The sequence below is a fragment of the Urocampus carinirostris genome, chromosome 5, assembly GCF_059441175.1.
Source record: "Urocampus carinirostris isolate Australia breed hairy pipefish chromosome 5, RoL_Ucar_1.0, whole genome shotgun sequence".
NCBI classification, from domain to species: domain Eukaryota; kingdom Metazoa; phylum Chordata; class Actinopteri; order Syngnathiformes; family Syngnathidae; genus Urocampus; species Urocampus carinirostris.
This window is the reverse complement of record NC_142353.1, coordinates 155,784-182,233: the sequence shown is the minus strand read 5'-3', so window position 1 is coordinate 182,233 and position 26,450 is coordinate 155,784. Positions and strand designations below refer to the sequence as shown.

Here is a 26,450-nt window from a genome sequence, read left to right as displayed (position 1 = left end):
CTCTTCCAAACTCCGTTACCAACCTTCTCAATGTTTCCTCAGAATCAGCCACAAGCGCTGTGTCATCTGCAAACAACAACTGACTTACCTGCCACACTGTTCCACTGTTGTCCATCATGTCTGCACCTCTGCCAAATACTCTTGCATTCACCTCTCTCACCACAACATCCATGTACACATTAAACAGCCATGGTGACATCACACACCCCTGTCTCACACCAGTCAACACAGGGAACCACTCACTTGTCTCACTCCCTACTCTTACACATGCCCTGCTGTTCATATAAAAACTCTTCAAAGCTTCTAACAACTTTCCACCCACTCCATACATCACCATCACTTGCCACAACGCCTCTCTATCAACTCTGTCATAGCCTTTTCCAAGTCCACTTGTCGTACTGCAAATACCTGATCCACACATCCTCTTCCTTTCCTGAAACCACTCTGCTCCTCCATCACCACCTCATCCGTTCTTTCTCCACTCTCTTAATCAAGACTCTTCCATACAGCTTAAACTGATACCTCTCGAATTGCTACAATCATACTTATCACCTTTACCCTTATACAATGGCACCACACATGCACTACACCAATCAACAGGAACCACACCACTTAAAAAGCATACATTCAACAAGCGTACTTGTTAGGGATAATATTTTCGTAATAGGTTAAAACTGAAGTGATCAGTAAGAGGGGCAAATGTAGTTTTAGAATTTATTCACTGCGCAGTGGGCAGACTAAATCAAAGTCTCACAAGTTTCCCGCGCTGCAGCCGGGTTTTGTTCAAAAGCGTGCGCATGCGCAGAAAGTATCAATGACGTCACACATATGTCTACGGTTCAAAGTTCGCACATGTGTAGGAATAACCAAGGACGTCATATATATGTCTTTCGGATCAAAAATAGTAGAAAACGAGTTGTAATATAAGTCAAGCTCATCAGGATTATTTGTAACATAGAAGACAGAGAAATACACAATTAACTAAATATGATCAGCTTTTACATTTCCCCCCTGTTGTGGATTTCGAAGGACATCAGTGATAATACCAGAGGTTTTCAAGTTAACACATCATTAAGAAATACAACAGGTTGGTAGTTTCGTGGAGGGGCGAAAAACCTTCGTAAAGGAAAAAATTCCCCTCCTCCCACCTCATTTCCATGAGGTCGAGAGTGTTTCTTATGCTAGGAAACGTAGTAGTAATGAGCGATGGTTAACTATAAGAATCACAGATAAAACGAACAAAAACCATAATACAAAAAACACAAAACAAAGAACCCTGCCTGTGCGTTGGTCTCCACAGGGCCTGGATGACTTGGTGAACGGGGGTCGAATAGCTTACCCGCTCAGATCTTCGCGTGTGCAATAGGGAGGTTTCCCTTTATTGGTAGGGATAAGTCCTTTTAGACAATGCTGTCTAAGTCCATTTAAATTTGGTGTATGGGAACTGATACCAATGTAACAAAGCAGTCCGCAAAGTCCAAAGTTTTCAACATAACAATCTTATTTTGGTACTTTTACGACCACCATTTCTCTAGATATCATTGTAGAATCTGATGCCTATTCTTTCGGAAGAATAGATTAGGGCATTATTGGCAGCTTTTGATGCTGTTTTTCATGAGCATGGCCACCGTAATGATCCCCACACCTCCTGGCGTGATGATGTGTTGCTTGTAGATGAGATGACACCATCCAGTTGTCCACATTGGATTGCTCCTCTTTTCGGATCTGGCAAGTTAGCTTCTTCCCTGGGATGACAGCCTCCTGCCTCGTGGCGGACGTGTGTAGTCGACACAGCTGATGGCACGAGTGCTGGCACACTCCCCAGAGTCCTGACCACTGCCCTTGTTAGGTTTGAAACTCCCTGGGCTGACAGAACTCCGTCATCTGTTCAGCAGGGGTCACCATCTCCTGTATGGATGAGAAAAGCATAATGAATATCATAGTACTGGATATTCAGGGAAAGCTGTAGTTGGGAAAAAAAGGATAGTCAGGACTTAATTTTTTTTTTTTTTAATGGTTTATGTTACCCATAATTTACTCTCCCCCCCTGTTGAGACTTTCGTGGCTCAAAACAAATAAAAAAACAAATTTATTTATAGATTCGTATATTTTCTTAAGTTGTATTTATATTTACTATAAGTGGAAATCAAAATCCCCACTATAAGATGCCCTTTTCCATTTTGAGCATTTAACTTATATTTTACTGAATGTCTCAAAACTTCCCCCCTGAGTTAAAACCTAAGTTCACTTTCTATGAATAGGAGTGAAATCAGACACATTTATAAATTTGCAAGATGAATTTATCAATCTTCCTCAAATACATTTACACTTTGTATTAACAAGACTCTATATAACTTCAAGCAGACGTATTATTGAATGTTGTTGTCTTTCAGTCTTTTGATTTGCTTATTCCACATTACATTCACCATTTGAATGTTGCTTTTGGCCCATCAAAAATAGTTTTTCAAAAATGTGTCCATGTCAAACACAAAATGACTTTATTGACTTTTTTGTCAATTCCACTGGCAACGACTGCAGGAATCTCCTGTTAGCTGTCTGAAAAGCAGCTGGGATGTGCCCCCATCACTCCCTTGATCTCGTTGTTGATGAGCGTAGCTGTGATGTGCTCCATATCACTCCCTTGGCCTCGCTGTTGATAAGCGGCGCAGATAATGGATGACTGATGTCTTTGGCTCTTTCAGCAAATGATTTTTGTCCATGGTTTCTTTTTGACAGGTTGGTATGTCCTTTGAAGAGTAAACGGACTTTCAAAAAGAAAGGAAAGAGTCTTTTTGTGGAATTCACTGGCACTTAAGAGTCTCGTTAATTCCATTGTGCTTATGTAGTGGGAATTTTTTTTTTTTTTTTTTTTTTGTAAATTGGCCAGATTATTCAATGTCTTAAATTTTTCTCTAAATTTAAGTACTAGTAGACATTATCTTAGTTTAATCAATTTCTATCCATTTATTTCCCATGCAATTATTCTTAAATTAGCCCGATATGTCTCGAAATCAACTAATCCGTTACTTTTATTTCCTATGACCCTCTTCAAGATTGATCAGTTTCTTATTGTCTTCTAAAAATGCTCTTCCATAGAAACCGTTTCCTTTTAACTTAACCAAACCATAAGTCAGTATTTATTACACATTTGTTTATCACTTGTCAATCGTAACACTCAATCTAAAAAAATATTCAGTGTGTAATCAATTGTCCTCCCAATTTCCTTTGGGCTAACTTTGTCAAAATTTCAAACCCTCACACTAAACATAAAAAATCTCAAAAGATCCAGATAAAAAAAATTCTCAAAAAATGCCAAATCGAACTTAATGTCATAACTTTTCTAATTGTATTTTGTTCTCTCTGTAATCATAATCAATCTTTTATTGATTCACTATAGAGCAATACATACTTGTCACTTATGAATTATCTTGTTGAGTTGTATTTATTTTATTTTCATAATCTTTATTCTGCACAACAATCTTTGTTTCTACGAATTAGTCTTTGTTCTGTGCAGCCCTTCGAGATCCCTTGTGATTAAGGCTATACAAATTAACATGATCTGGTCAGACTATTAATACTTGTTTCTTTTTTTCCCTGTTTAAAAGAAAAAAATTCATTCAGTGACTGAAATAGCTTCAGCTACGTTATTAATGTTTTTTAGTCTCGAATTCTTCTTTTCTGTGTTAATTTGTCGTCATTTTCAAACTTCCTTCAAAATTTTGATTATTTGAAATGGTTCCTGCATTATTTTATTGAGAGTAATCTACTATTGAATAGGAGAACAACTAAGGAAATAATCTTTTTATATTACGCCTCTTTTGAATTTGTCCATTTACGAACGAGAAGATGAACACTAAAATTATGGACGGTTTTTAGTCATCTTCATTGCTTTTTTCGTCCCTGCTTTATCAGGAGCAAAACTACATGTCTTAAAGTTATTACCCTTTTGCTATTCGCATATTCAACAAGAAATGATTAGTTCGGTTACTCAAATATTCTTTCTTTTTAAACTATTCTGTATAGTTATCTTGTATTATACACTCATTGTTTTCATTTCCCCACGTCATTTATGCTGGGGACGCAACTTTTTTCCCTTTAAATTGTCATTATCATTTAGTTACTCTTTAACAAAGATTTAACGCATTACAAGCCTAATCGTTATTTTGGTTTTGCTGTACGAGTTTTTATTTTCCTGCACGCCGATCTTAGCTAACGAGATCTCGTCGCTTCGAGATTACGTCATTGTTGTTGGTAATTCTTGTCGAGTGACGGTCAGTCTTTTTATTAGACAAACGGCTTTTTTCCTTGTTCAATTCATCAAAGAGAGCTTGCTTTTACGGCTCATTTGCTTTGATGATTGATATCACGAATTATGTTGGACTTAGATGTTAAAGAGAGAAGTACAGAAAGTAGAAAAATGGAAAAAAGACAAGCCTGTTATTCGCAATTACCATCAACAAATGCAGAAAATAAAATAATAATTTGATGATCAAAACTGAAAGAATACGCAGATATCTACTATATTTGTCACCGATTCATAACTTTGATTTTTGTATCACTAAATTTCAGGGGTTCTTAGATCTCTGCCAAGATCTATAAATCTTTTAGCAAGCTAGTACAGGGAATTCAAAATCCCTATCATATTATCATTATTTATAGTTCAGTTTTAAAATTGTTTCATATATATATATATATTATATATATAAATATTATCTATGTGTGTGCAGCACGGTGGCGGAGTGGCCAGCACGTGTACTGCATTACTAAGGACCTGGGAACAGGTGTGTGTGTTCCAAGCCAGCCACTGGGCTCCTGTGCGGAGCCTGCATGCTCATTGTTTACGTTAGTTTCCTCCGGCTATCCGGTTTACTTACCTCTTTCAAAAACATGCATTTCAGGTGGACTGGCTGGTCCAAATTGTTCCTACGTGTGAATGAGCTAGTGAATTGTCTATCTTTGTGTGCCCTGCAATTGGCTTGCAACCAGTTCAGGGTGTCCTCCAATCGCTGCTCGATGATCGCTGTGATGGACTCCAACAAGATGAGATCTACTTATCATAGTTATGGTTCATACCGGCCGAATATGAACACAAAACTTTTCTGCATCTCACCTGTAACGCCCTTATTGTTGACATATTCCTTTAATATCATAAAAATTGGTTTTTCACTTACCATCTTTCATCCTATGTAATATCTTCATCATCGTTATTAGTGCTACCTTTCCCTGATCGCTCTTCCTCCCATTTTCTCCTCAGCGGGTTGTTGAGTCCAAATGAGACAAGAACCAAAATTCTAGAACTCAAAAACATTGTTAGTGCAACACTTTTGCTGTAAAATCAAACTTTACCTTAGTTACTTTGTAGTGTTTTCACGATAGTTCCCTAACAATATTTCTGTAGTCTATAATATTTCCCATTATGGCAACGAAATAGTGTAGTGTTCGATAGTATATCTATGTTCATTTGCCTTCAAATAGATTTTCATCCTTTAAATAATTTCCATTAATTTTTATAGCTTATCTATAAAAATACTGTCACATGTTTTGCACAATGCTGACAACTTTTTTGCTGCGATGTCTATTCACCAAATGCATATTACACAAACCTCAATTGTATGTAACCTTTTACATGCAAATATTTTTGTGTAAATATTGTATCAATTATAACTAGAACCTTATCTTCTCTGTTCCTTTACCTTACTTTGAAGATGGATTGTCATGCCAAATTTCATTGTCACTCACAATATGTTAACCCATTTTGTAACTATGTCGGTAAAGGTATATTCTATTCCATCATAAATGGTTTGCATTTATATAGTGTTTTTCAAGACCATGAGGAACTCCAAAAACACTAATGTGATGTTTTTCATACTTTTGTCTCAAGTTTTTCATATCCAATTTTCAGCGAATTATTTTTTTCTTTAAATAACTTTTCCCTTTTACATTCCTTCCTTCTCTTACTTGTATTCTCCTTGCTCTTCTCCTTAACGATTTACTTTCTTTTCCCCTTTTTACTTCCTTCTACCAACTCTCATCTTTCTGTATTTGTAACTTTTTCCTTTCTTGTTTACTTGCAATGTCCTTTCTTCTTTTTTCGCTCTGATCAATCCACATCTTGTGTCTCTTCCTTTCCTCATCTTTTCTTTCCTTTCGTGAACTAATTCAGCCTTCAATCTGATCTTCGTGGTTAAAACCTTTCTTCAGCCATTTCTTCAAAAACTTCGAACTTTCACTGTCCATATTCCACTCATAAATTTCACATCTGGATCATCTAACAACTTCCTTACATGCTTTGCCAACAATCCATTCCCAACATAACACTTTTCCCTTCTGCACCTTCTATCTCTAATTAATCCATTCCAATTCGCTCAATTTGATTTTCCCCCCGTCTTTACAGTCCTTAATTTTCTAATTTTGAACTGAAAACCGGAATATTCTATCTTTATTTTTGTTATTGTATCTTTAGTAAGTGTTATTCTGGCATTAACTTCATTTAACGCATCTAAAATAACTCCAACATAGGTTTTCTAAACTTACCACTCCTAAATTTATCGTTTTCCAATTGAAAAAAAAACAAAAAAATTTGGACCGGGGAAAAAATTGTGGGACCAGGTTTTGGCCCTCGGTGCTTATGTTGCTCACCGTTCGTTCTAAACCCAAATTTTCCGAAAAAGTCAAATTTTATTCTATATATTTATTCATTTTGTTTTTCTTTTTTTTTTTAAACACAAAGGACGGACATAGAACAATGGGAATTGAAGCGTGATAGGAAAGTTTACAACATGAATGACAAACAGTACTCACATACACATAGGACAGACATAAATTTTGGTTTTATTAGTTTAATTTAGTTTGATTTTAGACCGTGTACACTTTTTATGAAGCCATGCAGTTTACTTAAACCTTATTTTACCACAGAGGGATTCGTCCTCTCGTTTTAAAAAGGACAAAGGGAAAAGTGGGGGTCGTTTCTATAACCCTCCCCCTTTCTTACTTTTCTTTTCCCCTTCTCCTCCCCCCACGGCTAGTTTAGTGTCGACTTTTTTCCGTCCCAAGGCAATCCAATTCCGTCTCAAACAAAAAGTTTGAGTATTTAAAATACTTCGTATTTTATTCTGATTCCTTTTGGGTATTTACTTAGCTAAGGTTTTGTAATGGCTTTTCAAGCCCACTTTTGGCGCCAGTCCAACACTACTCTCTCCCTCTGTGGCCAATTCAACTTTATCTTTTTATAAAAATGGCTTCGTTCTTAGAATTATTCCAAATTTTTATATTACAAATGCATCTCTTACCGATCACCTCATCCTGGTTCGTTGACGGTGCCGCTAACTTTGAAGCTGATCTCGAAAAAGAACAAACGGTTTCCTTTGTTCTAGACCAACCGGTAGAATGGATTGTTTTCTTCGTTTTCAACTTCAAAACACTACGTACCGTCCCGGTTTCGGCACCAAAATGTTAGGGATAATATTTTCGTAATAGGTTAAAACTGAAGTGATCAGTAAGAGAGGCAAATGTAGTTTTAGAATTTATTCACTGCGCAGTGGGCAGACTAAATCAAAGTCTCACAAGTTTCCCGCGCTGCAGCCGGGTTTTGTTCAAAAGCGTGCGCATGCGCAGAAAGTATCAATGACGTCACACATATGTCTACGGTTCAAAGTTCGCACTTGTGTAGGAATAACCAAGGACGTCATATATATGTCTTTCGGATCAAAAATAGTAGAAAACGAGTTGTAATATAAGTCAAGCTCATCAGGATTATTTGTAACATAGAAGACAGAGAAATACACAATTAACTAAATATGATCAGCTTTTACAGTACTAACCAGTCAATCATAGCTGTGCCACCTTTTTTCCAGGCATTCAGCAGTACAACCATCCAACCCAGGTGCCTTCCCCCCTTTAATTTCTTTCACTGCCTCTTGCACCTCCCATGTTTCCACAGGCTTCACATTTAAATCACCCAACACAGCCATTTTCTCCATTCCATCGATCGCCTCGACTCTCACTTTCCCATCCTCCACATTTAGCAACTCCTCAAAATACTCTGCCCATCTCGAACGGACTGCCCTACCGCTAACCAGCAATCTACCATCCTTATCTTTCACTTTCTCTTCCTTTCCAGACTCACTGTTTCTTACTCTATTCACTTCTTTCCAGAACACTTTTCTCCTTTCCTCAAAGTTCACTCCTATCTTTCGACACCATTCATCATTTGCTTTCCTTTTTGCTGCTTCCACTTCCGCTTTTACCAACCTTTTCTTCACTTTATATCTTTCATACGCATCGCCACTCTTATCTTGCAGCCACTCCTCAAAGGCACGTCTCTTTTCTGTCACAGCCTCTGATACCTCATCATTCCACCATTCACTTCCTTTCCTAATACCTCGACCAACTTTTCTCATTCCACACACTTCTTTTGCACTCCTCAACACTGCCTCTTTAAACCACTTCCATTCAATTTCCACACTCTCCATTTCTCTTCCACTAACCCGTTCATACTCTTCCCTTATCCTCTCTTTAAACTCTCTTTCCTTTTCTGCCTTATTTAACTCTGACATTTTCACCTCTTCCCTAACACTCTTCTTATAACTAGCCCTCCACGATCCATCTATTTTCAGTTTTCCTTCCACATAAAAATGATCAGACATACCACTTATTTCACTTCTGTAAACATGCACATCCAACAATCTACTTAACATCCCTTTCTTAACCACTACATAATCCATCAGTGCTCTGTCCACCATCTTCAAATGCAAAAATCAAAGATAGTGACTTCATAGAAAGTACACAAAAGGCCACGGCCAGAAATTTCTAGTCGTGAAGCAGCCAAAAGGCCAAGCTAAGGACCTGGCATCCGACCGTCACATACAATAATTTTAGAATATCATATTCAGCAAAAGGGGTTTGGGGTTTTTAAGGGTTATTGATCTATCTTCGTTATTCATTATCCATTATCCGTTATCGGTCAGTTCATTATATGCTACAAAGCCTAGGGGCCGGGACACTTACTCTCAGCCAAAAGGCTAAGCTAATGTCCAAGCCCTAAAGCCTTGTTGCGATCATTGCGAATGCACCGTTCCCGGAGGTACGGCAATACCGGACCGATGCGTGGAGTGGACAGAGCAAGCTCTTATTCGATCTCCGGAATGCATAATTCAAAAGTATATAGTGTACAACTTTGTAACCACAGTCCACGGCCCTCTCACAAGGAGAGAGCCCCGGGTCCCCTCACCACAGGAACTCAAATGATACCCGTAATTAAAGTATAATGCAGACTTGTAAAGTCCGGGTCCCGTTGAAAGTAATCCAAGGAAAAAAAATGTATATTTCCAAAGTTAAGGGTGGGAAAAATATATATCCACTATTGTCCGCTGCGACAACAAACAGATCTACCGGTAACTCAGCTTTACCCAACTTCCCATCAGCCCGCGTTTGCTCCGCCCCTTCTTTTTGATTGGCCCGTAGAACACATAACAAAACAAGTCTCTAAAATAAATACATTACAAAAATATACAGTTGCAAATACATATTATGCATGGTTACACATATTCACGAAGAAAGACGGTACACTGAGAGAGTTTTCAAAGCTTTAATAATAATAATATAACTTTCATCCCAAACCGTGCCTGTGAAAGATACCAACGCGCTAGTAGCATCACGTTCGCAATGCAGCAAGCGCGCTTTTTTTTTTGGTTTGAACAAATTTATTGACACACTGCTCGTTCTATGGGTTTATACTGTCATTGGCGTTGGTTTTAAGAGTATTGTTAATTATTAATTTTACAATTCTAACCATTTTAACATAGTTAGAAGTAAAGCAGCCGAGTCCTGCCATGGCCGGGCATTATACCGGCGGGCGGAGACGTAACTGCGTGAGATTCTTGCTCAAAGTTGTTGTGGCAATTTCGGAGGGAATGTCAAGGACGGATTTTATTAACAAGTTTGTTGAAAAGATTCTGAAGTTTAAAAAGGAGGAGGTACATGCTGTCATAAAAATGACTTCTGGCAAAGGCTTTGATGTGAGTTTTGAAACGGCAGCTCTTTATCAAGAGTTTTGGAATCGCTTTGAGGGAGTGAGGTCCCAGTTTTCAGGATTTACAGTGGAGAAGCTGACTGATAATGCTAACAAGATTGTCGTTGTTAAAATGTTTGTTAGAATGTTGAAATAATCAGTGCTGATGACGTCTGTTATTGGTTGAGTAGATACTGCTCAGTAAAAGGCCAGGCTATGAAGGTGAGGTGTGAGAAAGGCTATTGGACTGGTGCCTGGAGGGTACCAGTCCAACTACGGCAAGATCCTCAGGGCTTTCAGGGACTGAAACAAATGCCGTCGACTATATTCCTGGGGGAAAACCGTGGCTTTATCCACTATCAAGGGCAACCGAAACTCTGTCGCAAATGTGGTTAGCATGGGCATCTGGCTGAGGTAGGTGATCGAATTTTTTGTGGAAAGTGCAGAACAATTGGACATTCCTTTGAGGAATGTATCAATAGCAGAAAATGCAATCTCTGTGGAGAAACGAATCACCTCTTTAGAAACTGCCCGAATTCGTTTGCTAACAAATTGAAAGCTAGGAAGGCAGTTAACAAAGACAACAAAGACAATGAAATGATGTCAGACAACATAGATAATGAAATGAATAAATGTCACAAAGACAATGAAGTGAATAAAGATAACAAAGACAATGAAATTAATAAAGTCATGGAAATACAAAATGAAAATGATCAAGAAATTAATGAAGTTATAGAAATACCCAACGAAGATGAACAGGAAATGAATAAAGTTATGGAAATACCCAATGAAATTGATCAAGAAATGCACAAAGAAATTGGACAAGACAAACAAATTGAAAAAACAGATGTACCTACCAAAACCCCTGGAGCAGAGACCAGAGAATCAAAATTGAAACAGGAAGAACCTGGAAATTCTAATTCGATTTCTCATAAAATACCTGAATTTGGACATGACAAACGAATAGAAAAAGCAACTGCCACTCCGAAAACACATATTAGTCAGGAAGGGCCTGGAAGAGAGTTCAAATTAGCAAATTTGTTTGCTACGCCATTGCCGGGATTTGGAGAAGACAAACAAATCGAAAAGGCGAATGACTCTCCAAAAACCCATACGGGCACTGGAAAGAGGAGTATAAGTAAGACAAAATTGGGAGTGGTGAAAAAACCAGAAACTAAGATAAGAGATTTAGAAGAAAGCCGATTGCCGGTGAATAAGCCCACAAGGGAACTGTATGAAGTTGAGACGGAGGAAGTCGGGGAGGGAAAAAATCTGACCCTTTGTGGGCAAGGAAGTAAGAGACCCCTTGATAGGTCCTCTGGCTCACCCCCTAACCCAGAAAAAAGGGGAAGACCTGGAACCACAGACAGAGAGTCAGAGGGTCCCAGAGTTTTCCCCGGTGAGTCTCAAAATGAGGTACTACTCTTAAGTGATGTGTCTGACACAGGTGACACTCTCGATGATCTCGATGATCACCAAAGAATGGACTCAGATCCCCCGGTTTTGTCTAACTAGTTTAAATACTTTAACAACAATTATGAACATTACATTCTCTACTATCAATGTGAGAAGTGTGAGATCAAAGGTTAAGGCTCACAGTGTTTTATCGTTCTTAAAAACTATCAGAACAGATGTGTTTTTACTACAGGAATGCTGCATCCCCTTTCTAAAAAATTATAAACAGTGGGAAGAGATTTGGCCATATCCGTCATTATGGAGTGGCTCGAATGAAAACCGTAACGATGGGGTAGCCATTTTAATAAACAACCCTCAACTCATCATAAAGGGGAGTACTGTGATGAGAGACGGACGCGCAATCTTAGCAAGACTTTCTTATATAGGGAATGATTTTAACCTCATTAACATATACGGCCATGCCGACAGACAACTCAGGTACGAACTTTTAGAGGACATCCAGTCGCATATGCTAGGCCATCAACCACTAATCGTGGGAGGAGATTTTAATTGCATCCTAAGTAGGAAGGATAGAAAGAGGAACTATGAGGAGTTTAAAGTAGATAAAACATCAACTTTATTACAAGACATGTGCCGGACATTTAAACTGGTGGACTGTTTCAAATCCATACATCCAGGAGAGGAGGGCTTCACCTGGTTCAGTAGTGACAATGCCAGAGCCTCTCGAATAGACTACATATTTACGAGGGGTTTAGCACAGAGTGATGCAAGATTAATTCCAGTTTTTTTTTCGGATCACTTGCTACTGTCCTGCTCTTTCTCATTTCCTTCAGGTATGACTGTTGGGAAGGGTTTGTGGAAGTTAAACTGCTCCCTGTTGGAGGATGAGGCTCTAGCCGCACAATACAGGGAGCTGTACAAAGACTGGCAGACCCTTCAAGACTCGTATGATTCACGAGCACAATGGTGAGAAATGACAAAGAAACGAACACAGACCTTTTTTAAAAATGCAGGGAAAAACAAGAAACTTAAAGAGATGAAACGCATGTCGGGACTACAAAGAAGACTCCAACGCTATTTCATCCTAACAGAAAAGGGGATTGACTTTAATGATGAAATCAAAGAGACCAAACAAGAACTAAACGCTTTGGCGGAAATAAAGAGCAAAGGCATCATAATAAGAAGCAGAGAAAGAGAAATAGAAGAAGGGGAAAAATGTACACGCTACTTTTTTTTAAAAAATTATGGGCAAAAATGAGGGGATTTTTAAACTTCAAAACGAAAACGGGCAAATAACAAAGGAAAGTAGTGAAATAACCAGATTGGTCGAAGACTACTACAAAAAATTATTTGAAAAGAAAGAAACATATGAGAATGAAATGGGGCATGTATTAGATCATATTTCAAGATCAGTGCGTCAAGACCCCTTTTTAACATCGGACTTTACCCAAGACCAACTGAATGATTGCATAAAGACTATGAAAAAAGGCAAATCACCCGGGGAGGACGGACTCAACCTCGAATTTTACCGGACTTTTTGGGCTATTTTAGCACCAGATCTGTTAACTGTTTTTAACGAATTTTCCAGTCGAGACCATATGCCAGACAGTTTCAGAATAGGGATAGTTACTCTATTGCACAAAAAAGGAGACAAAATTGACTTAAAAAACTGGCGACCCATAACGCTTTTAAACGTGGACTGTAAAATTTTCAGCAAGCTTCTAGCAACACGAATGTCTGTTGTCTTGGGAGACTTGGTTGATCCAGACCAAACCTGTGCCATTGTGGGAAGGAAGATCAGCGACAGTCTCATGCTGATCCGTGACACCATTTGTTATGCAAGAGACAGAAACATGCGACTAGCGGTCCTAAACCTAGACTTTGAAAAAGCCTTTGATCGAGTCTCGCACCAATACCTCTTCAGGGTATTGCAAAAATGTGGTTTTCCCCAAAAATACATCAAGTGGGTAGGACTGCTATACCGAGACATCTACAGCAAATTCATGATTAACGGGAATTTATCGGAAGCAATCGAGATCAACTGCGGTGTACGTCAAGGTTGCCCTATGTCTCCCCTTCTCTATGTTCTTTGCATTGAACCTTTGGCACAAATGTTAAGAAAAGATAGATTTGTCGAAGGCATCAATATCCCAGGAAGTGGGGGACAAATTACCAAGTGTGTTTTGTACATGGATGATTTTAATATTTTGTGTACTGACCGCGCATCTGTTGAAAGAGCCCTTGACTTGACTGACCTGTTTGGGAGGGCGTCTGGGTCAAGGCTAAATAGAGAAAAATCACAAGTGAAGTTTTATGGAATGTGGAAAGAGACAGAAAAGGCAGGACTCCCGCTGACGGTGTTAAAGACAGACCAGAAAATCCTAGGGATAAAATTCAATGCGGATGGAGGAGGCGAGACCAACTGGGATGACGTGACAAGGAAAGTTAAGCAAAAACTTGTTTTTTGGTCACTAAGAAAACTTACAATTTATTGACACTAAAAACAGAAAACAATCATGACAATCTCAACAGCAATTAAGCACATTCACAATATTATATTCCAATATTACGTTTTTAACAGCAAACACAAAGTGAGGTTTGAACAAACCTTCTCGAAAATCAAACATATTCACAATTTCATTATATAACATCTTTGTTAGTGTCAATAGATCCGTCCAGGCCAAAGTCGATTGTCCTCGGTCTGAACAAATCCACTGACACCAACAGCAGCAAAACACAGCCATCAAGCATATTCACAATTTTTTTATATTTGACAATATGACGTTTTAACATTTTTTCCTGACATTTTCAACATCAATTAAACAATTTCAGAGTTATTTTCTTTTAACAGTAGTTAACCAGCGTGTAAAAGGCAATACTATTGTGCAAGGGCATAGCTCTGCCATCCCACCCTCCCAAGCAGCATTCTTCCAGTCCTCTGTGTGGGTCCTTTCCCTTCTGCGTGGGTCCTCTCCCTTCTGGGTTCCACAACCCAGGCCGTTGCTGCCGGGACTCCCACAGTGTAGCTCCGGCTCCCCCCTCCGGGTGGGTGCAGACGAGTCTTCTTTATGGCTGCGTCCTAGGCCCGCCGCTCGCAGATTGTATGGTATCTGCAGCCATTTGGAGCACAGCCACGGGGGGGATCTGCCTGCACCTCCATACCAGCAGGTTTCTGGAGGTCCAGATGGCGTCCTTGATGGCGGCGAGAGTGAGCCAGTCCCTGGCAAAGTCGTTCCGAGGCCTCCTCGACCGACTCACCCCGTAAAGCACGTACTGTGCATCAGGGACCTCTCCTGCTGGCAAGTCCGGGAACTTTCCTAGTTGTTCGGCCATTGTCCACAAGACCTGGGCAGCGCTGCACTCACAAAAAAGGTGCCTCACCGACTCCTGGGCGCCACAGCCAAGTCGAGGGCACGTCGAAGTCGCTGACATTCCTCGGTGGTGCATTACAGCTCTGACTGGGAGAACTTCATGAGCCACCATCCATGACAAGTCTCGTAGTCTGTTTGGGAGGGCAGGATGATTGACGTTGCTCCAAACCGTTGTGGATTCGCCAAACGCAAGCCCCCGCACAGGGCTTACTGTAGCTCGCTCTTGCACAATAGCAATAAGGGCCCTGTGGTTTTGTAAAGTGTGACATTCTTGTGTTTCCAAATCAAACTTCTTCAAAAAATCCCGAATAAAGAGATGTGTTGGTGGCAAGTTAAACGAAACTGGAATCAAACGATTGTCTGGTACAAGCTTTAGCTTCCGCAAATATGAGCCCATCCAAAAACGGGTCATTGCTTGACTTTTCGGGTTGTTGGGTGGGCCCACAGCGTTTTGGAAGTGGAGAGAGACATATTTGCTTCCCAGGAAAAGCTGGAGGTCAGGCACTCCTTTCCCCCCTTTTTCCTTTTTCTTTTTCATTGTATCTCTTTTTATCCTTTCCCACTTTGAGCCCCAGACAAAGCGAAAGATGGCTCGGTCCAGTTGTAACAGCACGTTTCTTTTAGGCATAAAAATTAAACTGATTGACAAAAGCATTGGGAGGATGATCGCTTTGATGATTAGGACCTTCCCCTCTATTGTCAGTTTTCTTAGTGACCAAAAAACAAGTTTTTGCTTAACTTTCCTTGTCACGTCATCCCAGTTGGTCTCGCCTCCTCATCCGCATTGAATTTTATCCCTAGGATTTTCTGGTCTGTCTTTAACACCGTCAGCGGGAGTCCTGCCTTTTCTGTCTCTTTCCACATTCCATAAAACTTCACTTGTGATTTTTCTCTATTTAGCCTTGACCCAGACGCCCTCCCAAACAGGTCAGTCAAGTCAAGGGCTCTTTCAACAGATGCGTGGTCAGTACACAAAATATTAAAATCATCCATGTACAAAACACACTTGGTAATTTGTCCCCCACTTCCTGGGATATTGATGCCTTCGACAAATCTATCTTTTCTTAACATTTGTGCCAAAGGTTCAATGCAAAGAACATAGAGAAGGGGAGACATAGGGCAACCTTGACGTACACCGCAGTTGATCTCGATTGCTTCCGATAAATTCCCGTTAATCATGAATTTGCTGTAGATGTCTCGGTATAGCAGTCCTACCCACTTGATGTATTTTTGGGGAAAACCACATTTTTGCAATACCCTGAAGAGGTAATGGTGCGAGACTCGATCAAAGGCTTTTTCAAAGTCTAGGTTTAGGACCGCTAGTCGCATGTTTCTGTCTCTTGCATAACAAATGGTGTCACGGATCAGCATGAGACTGTCGCTGATCTTCCTTCCCACAATGGCACAGGTTTGGTCTGGATCAACCAAGTCTCCCAAAACAACAGACATTCGTGTTGCTAGAAGCTTGCTGAAAATTTTACAGTCCACGTTTAAAAGCGTTATGGGTCGCCAGTTTTTTAAGTCAATTTTGTCTCCTTTTTTGTGCAATAGAGTAACTATCCCTATTCTGAAACTGTCTGGCATATGGTCTCGACTGGAAAATTCGTTAAAAACAGTTAACAGATCTGGTGCTAAAATATCCCAAAAAGTCCGGTAAAATTCGAGGTTGAATCCGTCCTCCCCGGGTGATTTGCCTTTTTTCATAGTCTTTATGCAATCATTCAGTTGGTCTTGGGTAAAATCCGATGTTAAAAAGGGGTCTTGACGCACTGATCTTGAAATATGATCTAATACATGCCCCATTTCATTCTCATATGTTTCTTTCTTTTCAAATAATTTTTTGTAGTAGTCTTCGACCAATCTGGTTATTTCACTACTTTCCTTTGTTATTTGCCCGTTTTCGTTTTGAAGTTTAAAAATCCCCTCATTTTTGCCCATAATTTTTTAAAAAAAGTAGCGTGTACATTTTTCCCCTTCTTCTATTTCTCTTTCTCTGCTTCTTATTATGATGCCTTTGCTCTTTATTTCCGCCAAAGCGTTTAGTTCTTGTTTGGTCTCTTTGATTTCATCATTAAAGTCAATCCCCTTTTCTGTTAGGATGAAATAGCGTTGGAGTCTTCTTTGTAGTCCCGACATGCGTTTCATCTCTTTAAGTTTCTTGTTTTTCCCTGCATTTTTAAAAAAGGTCTGTGTTCGTTTCTTTGTCATTTCCCACCATTGTGCTCGTGAATCATACGAGTCTTGAAGGGTCTGCCAGTCTTTGTACAGCTCCCTGTATTGTGCGGCTAGAGCCTCATCCTCCAGCAGGGAGCAGTTTAACTTCCACAAACCCTTCCCAACAGTCATACCTGAAGGAAATGAGAAAGAGCAGGACAGTAGCAAGTGATCCGAAAAAAAAACTGGAATTAATCTTGCATCACTCTGTGCTAAACCCCTCGTAAATATGTAGTCTATTCGAGAGGCTCTGGCATTGTCACTACTGAACCAGGTGAAGCCCTCCTCTCCTGGATGTATGGATTTGAAACAGTCCACCAGTTTAAATGTCCGGCACATGTCTTGTAATAAAGTTGATGTTTTATCTACTTTAAACTCCTCATAGTTCCTCTTTCTATCCTTCCTACTTAGGATGCAATTAAAATCTCCTCCCACGATTAGTGGTTGATGGCCTAGCATATGCGACTGGATGTCCTCTAAAAGTTCGTACCTGAGTTGTCTGTCGGCATGGCCGTATATGTTAATAAGGTTAAAATCATTCCCTATATAAGAAAGTCTTGCTAAGATTGCGCGTCCGTCTCTCATCACAGTACTCCCCTTTATGATGAGTTGAGGGTTGTTTATTAAAATGGCTACCCCATCGTTACGGTTTTCATTCGAGCCACTCCATAATGACGGATATGGCCAAATCTCTTCCCACTGTTTATAATTTTTTAGAAAGGGGATTCAGCATTCCTGTAGTAAAAACACATCTGTTCTGATAGTTTTTAAGAACGATAAAACACTGTGAGCCTTAACCTTTGATCTCACACTTCTCACATTGATAGTAGAGAATGTAATGTTCATAATTGTTGTTAAAGTATTTAAACTAGTTAGACAAAACCGGGGGATCTGAGTCCATTCTTTGGTGATCATCGAGATCATCGAGAGTGTCACCTGTGTCAGACACATCACTTAAGAGTAGTACCTCATTTTGAGACTCACCGGGGAAAACTCTGGGACCCTCTGACTCTCTGTCTGTGGTTCCAGGTCTTCCCCTTTTTTCTGGGTTAGGGGGTGAGCCAGAGGACCTATCAAGGGGTCTCTTACTTCCTTGCCCACAAAGGGTCAGATTTTTTCCCTCCCCGACTTCCTCCGTCTCAACTTCATACAGTTCCCTTGTGGGCTTATTCACCGGCAATCGGCTTTCTTCTAAATCTCTTATCTTTGTTTCTGTTTTTTTCACCACTCCCAATTTTGTCTTACTTTTACTCCTCTTTCCAGTGCCCGTATGGGTTTTTGGAGAGTCATTCGCCTTTTCGATTTGTTTGTCTTCTCCAAATCCCGGCAATGGCGTAGCAAACAAATTTCCTAATTTGAACTCTCTTCCAGGCCCTTCCTGATTAATATGTGTTTTCGGAGTGGCAGTTGCTTTTTCTATTCGTTTGTCATGTCCAAATTCAGGTATTTTATGAGAAATCGAATTAGAGTTTCCAGGTTCTTCCTGTTTCAATTTTGATTCTCTGGTCTCTGCTCCAGGGGTTTTGGTAGGTACATCTGTTTTTTCAATTTGTTTGTCTTGTCCAATTTCTTTGTGCATTTCTTGATCAATATCATTGGGTATTTCCATAACTTTATTCATTTCCTGTTCATCTTCATTGGGTATTTCTATAACTTCATTAATTTCTTGTTCATTTTCATTTTGTATTTCCATGACTTTATTAATTTCATTGTCTTTGTTATATTTATTCACTTCATTGTCTTTGTGACATTTATTCATTTCATTATCTATGTTGTCTGACATCATTTCATTGTCTTTGTTGTCTTTGTTAACTGCCTTCCTAGCTTTCAATTTGTTAGCAAACGAATTCGGGCAGTTTCTAAAGAGGTGATTCGTTTCTCCACAGAGATTGCATTTTCTGCTATTGATACATTCCTCAAAGGAATGTCCAATTGTTCTGCACTTTCCACAAAAAATTTGATCACCTACCTCAGCCAGATGCCCATGCTCACCACATTTGCGACAGAGTTTCGGTTGCCCTTGATAGTGGATAAAGCCACGGTTTTCCCCCAGGAATATAGTCGACGGGATTTGTTTCAGTCCCTGAAAGCCCTGAGGATCTTGCCGTAGTTGGACTGGTACCCTCCAGGCACCAGTCCAATAGCCTTTCTCACACCTCACCTTCATAGCCCTGCCTTTTACTGAGCAGTATCTACTCAACCAATAACAGACGTCATCAGCACTGATTATTTCACTAAACATTCTAACAACGACAATCTTGTTAGCATTATCAGTCAGCTTCTCCACTGTAAATCCTGAAAACTGGGACCTCACTCCCTCAAAGCGATTCCAAAACTCTTGATAAAGAGCTGCCGTTTCAAAACTCACATCAAAGCCTTTGCCAGAAGTCATTTTTATGACAGCATGTACCTCCTCCTTTTTAAACTTCAGAATCTTTTCAACAAACTTGTTAATAAAATCCGTCCTTGACATTCCCTCCGAAATTGCCACAACATCTTTGAGCAAGAATCTCACGCAGTTACGTCTCCGCCCGCCGGTATAATGCCCGGCCATGGCAGGACTCGGCTGCTTTACTTCTAACTATGTTAAAATGGTTAGAATTGTAAAATTAATAATTAACAATACTCTTAAAACCGACGCCAATGACAGTATAAACGCATAGAACGAGCAGTGCTAACCTGATGCGTCCACCATCAACCGCAAATGAATACTCCAAGCGCGCTTGTTAAAAATAAGCATGCCGTAAATGAGAAATTAACGGTAGATCATCAACTCCCTCCACATAACTATAACCATCAAAGGCGTCTTCCTTACTATCGGAAAGAACTTCTGTCATATGTTCAATTTGAATGTAAACTAAGAAGACGCAGTCTTTCTTGGTGCACATATACTACTGGTCTTAATATTACCTTTTATTCTACAGCGCCGCTGGTGGCCATTAGAAAAATTCCATAAATTGGCCTCATCACTGAATAAGCCGCAGGGCTGAACATTTGGGAAAAAAGTAGCAGCTTATAGTCCGGAATTTACGGTATTTATGTACAGTCATTTGATTTGAGCGCCCCCGGATTACATCTGTACAATGAATTTGATTATTCATCACATTTACTTCTGTTGTCATTTATGTTTAATTACTTCTGCTGATTATACTTTTATATTTTCTATATTTAATGTTTTTGTTCTCCATGTCTCTTTTTTTGCTTTAGTAGGCTTTGGGCAGCATATAATTCATTCACAAGTCATTGAAGAACATCCAGCAGTATGACTTCAGTGGTAAAAACAATCTTTATTGTGTTAAGAAAAAAATGTTGCAAAACAGGACAAACATTTTCTAGGTGCACAGTCATGTCACGTTAAACCCCAAAAAACTCCCCCAAAAAAGCTTATGGAAGAACCATAAACACTTTACCAGCTCGGTAGCCTAGATGGTAGGGCGCCTGCTCCGAGACTGGGAGGTCGCTGGTTCAAGCCTTGGCCGAGTCATACCTAAGACTTACAACATTGGTACTCATTGCCTCCCTGCTTGGCGCTCGGCATTAAGGGTTGGAATTGGGGGGTTTGGTCACCTAATGACTCCCAACACAGCAGTTGGATCTAAAATGGCGGCGCCCTGTTTGGCTGCATCGGCTCGCTACAGTTTAACAGTACGGGTCAGGTGTATCGACATTTCGTTCTGTGTGCATGGTTACAAAGAATGACAATAAAAGTAAATTCTTATTCTAATTCTAATTCTAACTAACGGGCTGCCACTCGCTGTTTGACCTAAACTGATAGTGCTTTGCTCAACATAGTTTAATGGGTCCTTCATGGATTCCCCTTATGGCGTATGCCACACTGATGAGGCTAACACCAGTTTATTGATTTTAGTTTGCATGATTCCTCGCTCTATTATATGACAGCCACCTGTCCCACCCTCTCCATCTTTTGCCTCTCACAGTTAAAGATTTTAAGGCAGTGCCGGAACTGGACAAGTATGTGGGCTCTCTGGATGGGTTCACCTGTGTGGAGAAAGAAAAATTCCTGAAGAATTTCTGGCCCGATGTGAGTGTTTTACATGTCTTTTTTGGGAAGTGAGAGTAATGCTTTGCCCAAAGGGAGATATTTGGACAAATGAGTCAACTGGGAATGCCTGCATTGACGGGAAGATGAGATGAATAATGTGAAATGATCAATAATGATCTGGTTGGGTTCTGTTTAGTGACTCATGCTAATTTGTCCATGTTGCAGTTCAAGTGGTCCAGGAAGGGCTTCATGAGGACCGGTATCATCTACGACCGGTATGTACATCACAAATCAACCAATTGGTTAATTGTAATCTCAGCAATTTTCAAATTAACATTTTTGATAACTTATTAATCATGTGTTACCAATTGGACTAGAAATACAATAACATTTTTTTCTGTGTGCTCCAGAACAAAATAATTATGTTAGTTTCAAATAAAAATTGAACTCTTTGTTGAAAATGGAATGAAACCCCTCCACTTTCACACGATGGGGCTAAGTTCTTTTTTTTGTTGCAAAGTCTAATTGATTAATTGAGGAAAATAAAACGCTCGTCTCTGGTCGCTCACTTTTTTTGCTACTGTTTGTTAGCTTAATGGTGAATGTGTGTGTTTGTGTGTGTGTGAGCAAGATACATTTTATTTCAGTTAAGTGAAACGATTATGTTTATCAGGGCAAAGCACAAAAATTGTTGGTTGGACCTCTTAACCACTAAGGTTATAGAGCAGGGGTCGGGAACCTATGGCTCGCGAGCCATATATGGCTCTTTCTACGAGTATCTGTGGCTCAGAGACAGATTTGATTGCATGCACAATTTCTCCATCTTGTCCAAAAGTTATTTCGTCTATCCTATTAAGTTACACGTAAAGCTAGACCGAAACTTACTGGCAATCGATTACTTCGCAGTATATATATGGCACGTTTTTCACTACAATTTACAGTCAAGGTGTCACACTAAAAAATGGGGAAAAAAATACTTGTTTTAGCTGTACAACGCTAAAGAATTCTTTATATAAAAGTTCACTATGTAATCTGTGTTCAGTGTTCAGATACCTTATGATGAATCCACAGAACTGTAAATACGCCAAAACACCGGAAGAGAACTTAGTCATTTGATTGGGTGAGTGGGAGGGATGGGTGGAGCTATGCAAAAAGTACAAGCACTCCTTCCCATCTCTCGCCAAAGGTAAGCACATAAGGCTCCCTATTCTCAGAATGTTGTGACGTTTTTACAAAATAAATGCTTGCATCTGGTTTTGAAACCAATATGTATGATAAAAAAGGGTCAAAAGGAGTTTAACCGATCTTGAGTCATTGCAAGAAAGAGACAAGTTTAAAATGGTATGTTTGTTGATTTTGGGACAGGGGCTCTGGCATTATTCTCTTTTCATAATTTTTATCAAATCATCAAAAATAAATGTGCTGAAGACTAAGCTTTTGCCTGGGGCGCGGGTTTAGCAATTTAGTAAATTTGTCTCATAATATATGGTGTGGCTCTTTCCCAAAATAAAATTAATATTTTTTGCTTTTATGGCTCTTTGAGTCAAAAAGGTTCCCGACCCCTGTTATAGAGGCACCATTTCCTGGGGTATTTCTTGGGAAAGTTCCCACCCAGTCTCGAATCAAGGACTTTTCTCGTGTTAGATGAACCACTGCACAACGGAAATATATACTACTAATTTACAAAAGTGAACAAAGAAATTATTTGCACCAAACACGGAGAAAAAATCAGATGAACAATAAAATATTATCATAAACATGTGCCCAAAGGGATTAGGTTTAAGCAGTGTTTAATTGTGCTTTATAAATAAGCTCAACTTGCACACAATGGTGTTAAAAAGTTTAAGATTAAGCATTAAGTTTTACTTTTCTGGCAAAGTCTGATTGATTCTGTCCTTTTAAAATGTGCCATAATAATAAATACTCATACTATACGTTCTTATTTCAATAGAAAACAGCAGACAATGACAAACTTCATGCTGAGAAAGAGACATCATGCTCACCACAGCAAGCAGCTGTCACCACTGATATCCTCATTGACATGCTCACATTTTTGCATTGCAATGCAATGTTCTCAAAGAAGGAAGAGGGAGTATGTTTGTCAGCAGATAGTGGTAACTTTTTGATTGTTAATGTTACTGGGTTTTCACATTTGCATTTAATTCTTCTTTCAAAAAGTTATATCCCTTTTAACAACAAAAATACATTTTTTTGCACTTTTGAAAAGACCATTGTATACATTTGCAGGTGTATACCATTGATTTGGGGCTCGCTCGCCAATAATAAGGATAAGCGGTGCAGATAATGAGATGAGATGAGATTTTTTTTTTCTTTTTGAAGGGGCGTTGCTACTTCGCAGATTTTCAGTTTTTGTGGGTGGTTTTGCTCCCCATTAAACGGATCTAACGAATAATAATTAAAAAAAAATAAAATATATATATTCTTTGAAGGGGCGTTGCTACTTCGCAAATTTTCATTTTTTGTGGGTGGTTTTGGTCCCCATTAACCGGGTCTAAAAAATAATAATGAAAAAAAAAATATATATTTAAAAAAAAAAAAAAAATTTGAGACGCACCGCTACTTCGCGGATTTTTGCCTATCTCGGGTGGTTTTGGTCCCCATTAACCGCGATAACCGAGGTCTTACTGTATTGTAGAATATTCTGTTTTGTGTACTGTTTCCTTATTTGTCCACAACATTTCAATATTTATATAAAGAAGAGAAATAATAGTGTGTTTTTTTTATCTGATTCAACGATTAATCGAATTGATTAATTAATTAATTAATTAATGATAGAAACTTTTATTTCTAACATGACAAAAACAAAACAACAAATAGGGGGAAAAAAAAAACAAAAATTTTAACGTACATGAAAAAGTAGTGTCACAGCAGCTGAATGATTTCATATCCGAGAACAATCTTTTTGAATCAATGCAATCAGGATACAGGGCTAACCACTCTAGAATAGAATAGAATAGAATAGAATAGAATATACCTTTATTGTCATTGTTACAAATGGGCTAACATATTGTGACAACGAAATTGGGCATGACACTCCAGTTTTACACATAGTGAGGGTATGAGCAAGAAGATAAAGGAACAGAGAAGATAATGTTATAAAACAAGGGGAATAAGGCTATAGTTATAATTTACATGGAATTTACACAGCAATGTCAGCATGTGGGATGTTACATACAGGGTTGTCGTGATAACGTTGTATCGTAACGGTTGTACAATATTGCATTTGGTGCAAAGTCATCATGGTGCAAAAATAGTCCGCATATACATTGGTGCAAGCATAGACATCATAGTGCAAAAAAAGGAAATGGTCAGACATTGTGCAATTTGAGCATTAAACGTAGTGCAGTCGACATGTGCAAGAACAAGACTTGAGTAACATTATATTCGTATGAGGTAGTGTTGGCACGAGTTTTCAGTTTTTGTGCGGTGTCTGTTGAGCAGTGAACAAACATAGTGCAGACAGCATGTACGTGAGTACCATTTTACATACGTGTGAGGTATTTTTTTTTATTTTTTTTTTTTGCAACAGTTTTCAGTTGTTTGTGCGGTGTCTGTTTAGGGTGGTAATGGCTGTGGGGAAGAAACTGTCTCTGAGTCTGTTCGTTTTTGCTTTGTGTGACCTGTAGCGCTTGCCGGAAGGCAGCAGGTCGAAGAGATGGTGGCCGGGGTGAGAAAAGTCCTTGACGATGTTTTCTGCTCTGCTGAGGTAGCGAGAGCAGGCAATGTCCTCCAGACTGGGCAGAGAGCAGCCGACGATTCTCTGGGCTGTTTTTATGATCCTCTGGAGCTTTTTCCTGTCTGCTGCTGTGCACCCCGCATACCACACCGTGATGCAGTATGTTAGGATGCTCTCCACTGTGGCTTTGTAGAAAGACACCTGCAGCTGCTGTTTTAGGTTATTTTTCCTGAGCAATCTCAGGAAGTGCAGTCGCTGCTGGGCCTTCCCTACCACCGCTCTGGTGTTTGCAGACCAGGAGAGGTCGTCGGAGATGTGCACGCCCAGAAATTTGAACGAGTGGACTCTCTCTACGCAGTCTCCTTTTATGATGAGTGGTGCTGGATTCCTGCCATTCCTTCTGAAATCCAGAATCAGTTCTTTTGTTTTTGTTGTGTTCAATATGAGGTGGTTTTCCGAGCACCACGTTGAAAGTGACTCAACCTCATCCCTGTATGCCGCCTCGTCCCTTTCAGAGATGAGGCCGATCAAGGTGGTATCGTCAGCAAACTTAATAATAGTGTTTGTGGGGTGGGTCGGTGAGCAGTCGGAGCTGTAGAGGGTGAAAAGCAGGGGGCTCAGTGCACAACCTTGGGGGGAGCCAGTGTTCAGTGTTAGGGTGGGAGAGACGTGGGTACCGAGTTTCACCGACTGTGGGCGGTTGGAGAGGAAGTCCATTATCCAGTGGCAGATGGAGGGAGAGAGTCCTAGGTGTGCAAGTTTCTCCACCAGGATCTCCGGGATAATGGTGTTGAAGGCTGAGCTGAAGTCCAGGAAGAGCATTCTGACGTAGCTCCCCCGGTGGTCCAGGTGTTTCAGCACGGTGTGAAGTGCTGTGTTTATGGCGTCGTCAGTGGAGCGGTTTGCCCTGTAGGCAAACTGGTGGGGGTCCAGTGTGAGTGGCAGGGAGTTTTTGATGTGCCGGGACACTAACCTCTCGAAGCACTTCATGACCACAGGCGTGAGAGCTACAGGCCTGTAGTCGTTGAGGCTTTCCACTGCTGACTTTTTGGGGACGGGAATGATGGTGGAGGTTTTGAGGCAAGGTGGGACGGTCGCCTGTGACAGGGACCGGTTGAAGATGGTGGTGAAGACCCCAGCCAGCGGATTGGAACAGTCCCTGAGTACCCTCCCTGGTACCCCATCCGGGCCAGTTGCCTTCCTGGGGTTTATGGTATTCAGCGCACGCCTGACTTCGTGCTCCTGAAATGTGAGGGAGTTGCTGCTGGTTGTTGATGGGTGTGATGTGGCTGTATGTGGCCTACCAGCTTCAAAGCGAGCGAAGAACTGATTAAGCTCCTCAGCTAGTGAAGCCTCAGCCTCAACAGTTGCCAGGTTGTGGCCTCTGAAGTTGGTTATGTGTTGGAGGCCCTGCCACATCCTCCTCGGGTCATTTCCAGCGAAGAGGTGCTCGATCCTCCTTGTGTAGGCTGATTTTGCTTCCTTGATGCCTCTCTTCAGGTCAGCCCTGGCCACCCCGTAAAGAGCCTTGTCTCCAGACCTGAAGGCGGTGTTGCGGTGTTTGAGGAGGGTGCGCACCTCGCTGGTCATCCAGGGTTTTTGATTTGGGTAGTTTTTGACTTTTTTATATACTGTGACTTCATCCGATAAAACAGTGTCAGTGAATTTTTGGAGGTCATGGTGTTCAAATACCTCCCAGCAAGTTTGATCATAACAGTCCTGCAGCTTGGAGAGGGCTCC

The 26,450-nt window shown here is 40.1% G+C and overlaps 1 pseudogene; it reads right to left on the bottom strand.

Moving 5' to 3' along the window:
- Nucleotides 1–9,060: 9,060 nt before the first annotated feature.
- LOC148364916 (U2 spliceosomal RNA) lies at nt 9,061–9,177 on the bottom strand (annotated as a pseudogene).
- Nucleotides 9,178–26,450: the final 17,273 nt, after the last annotated feature.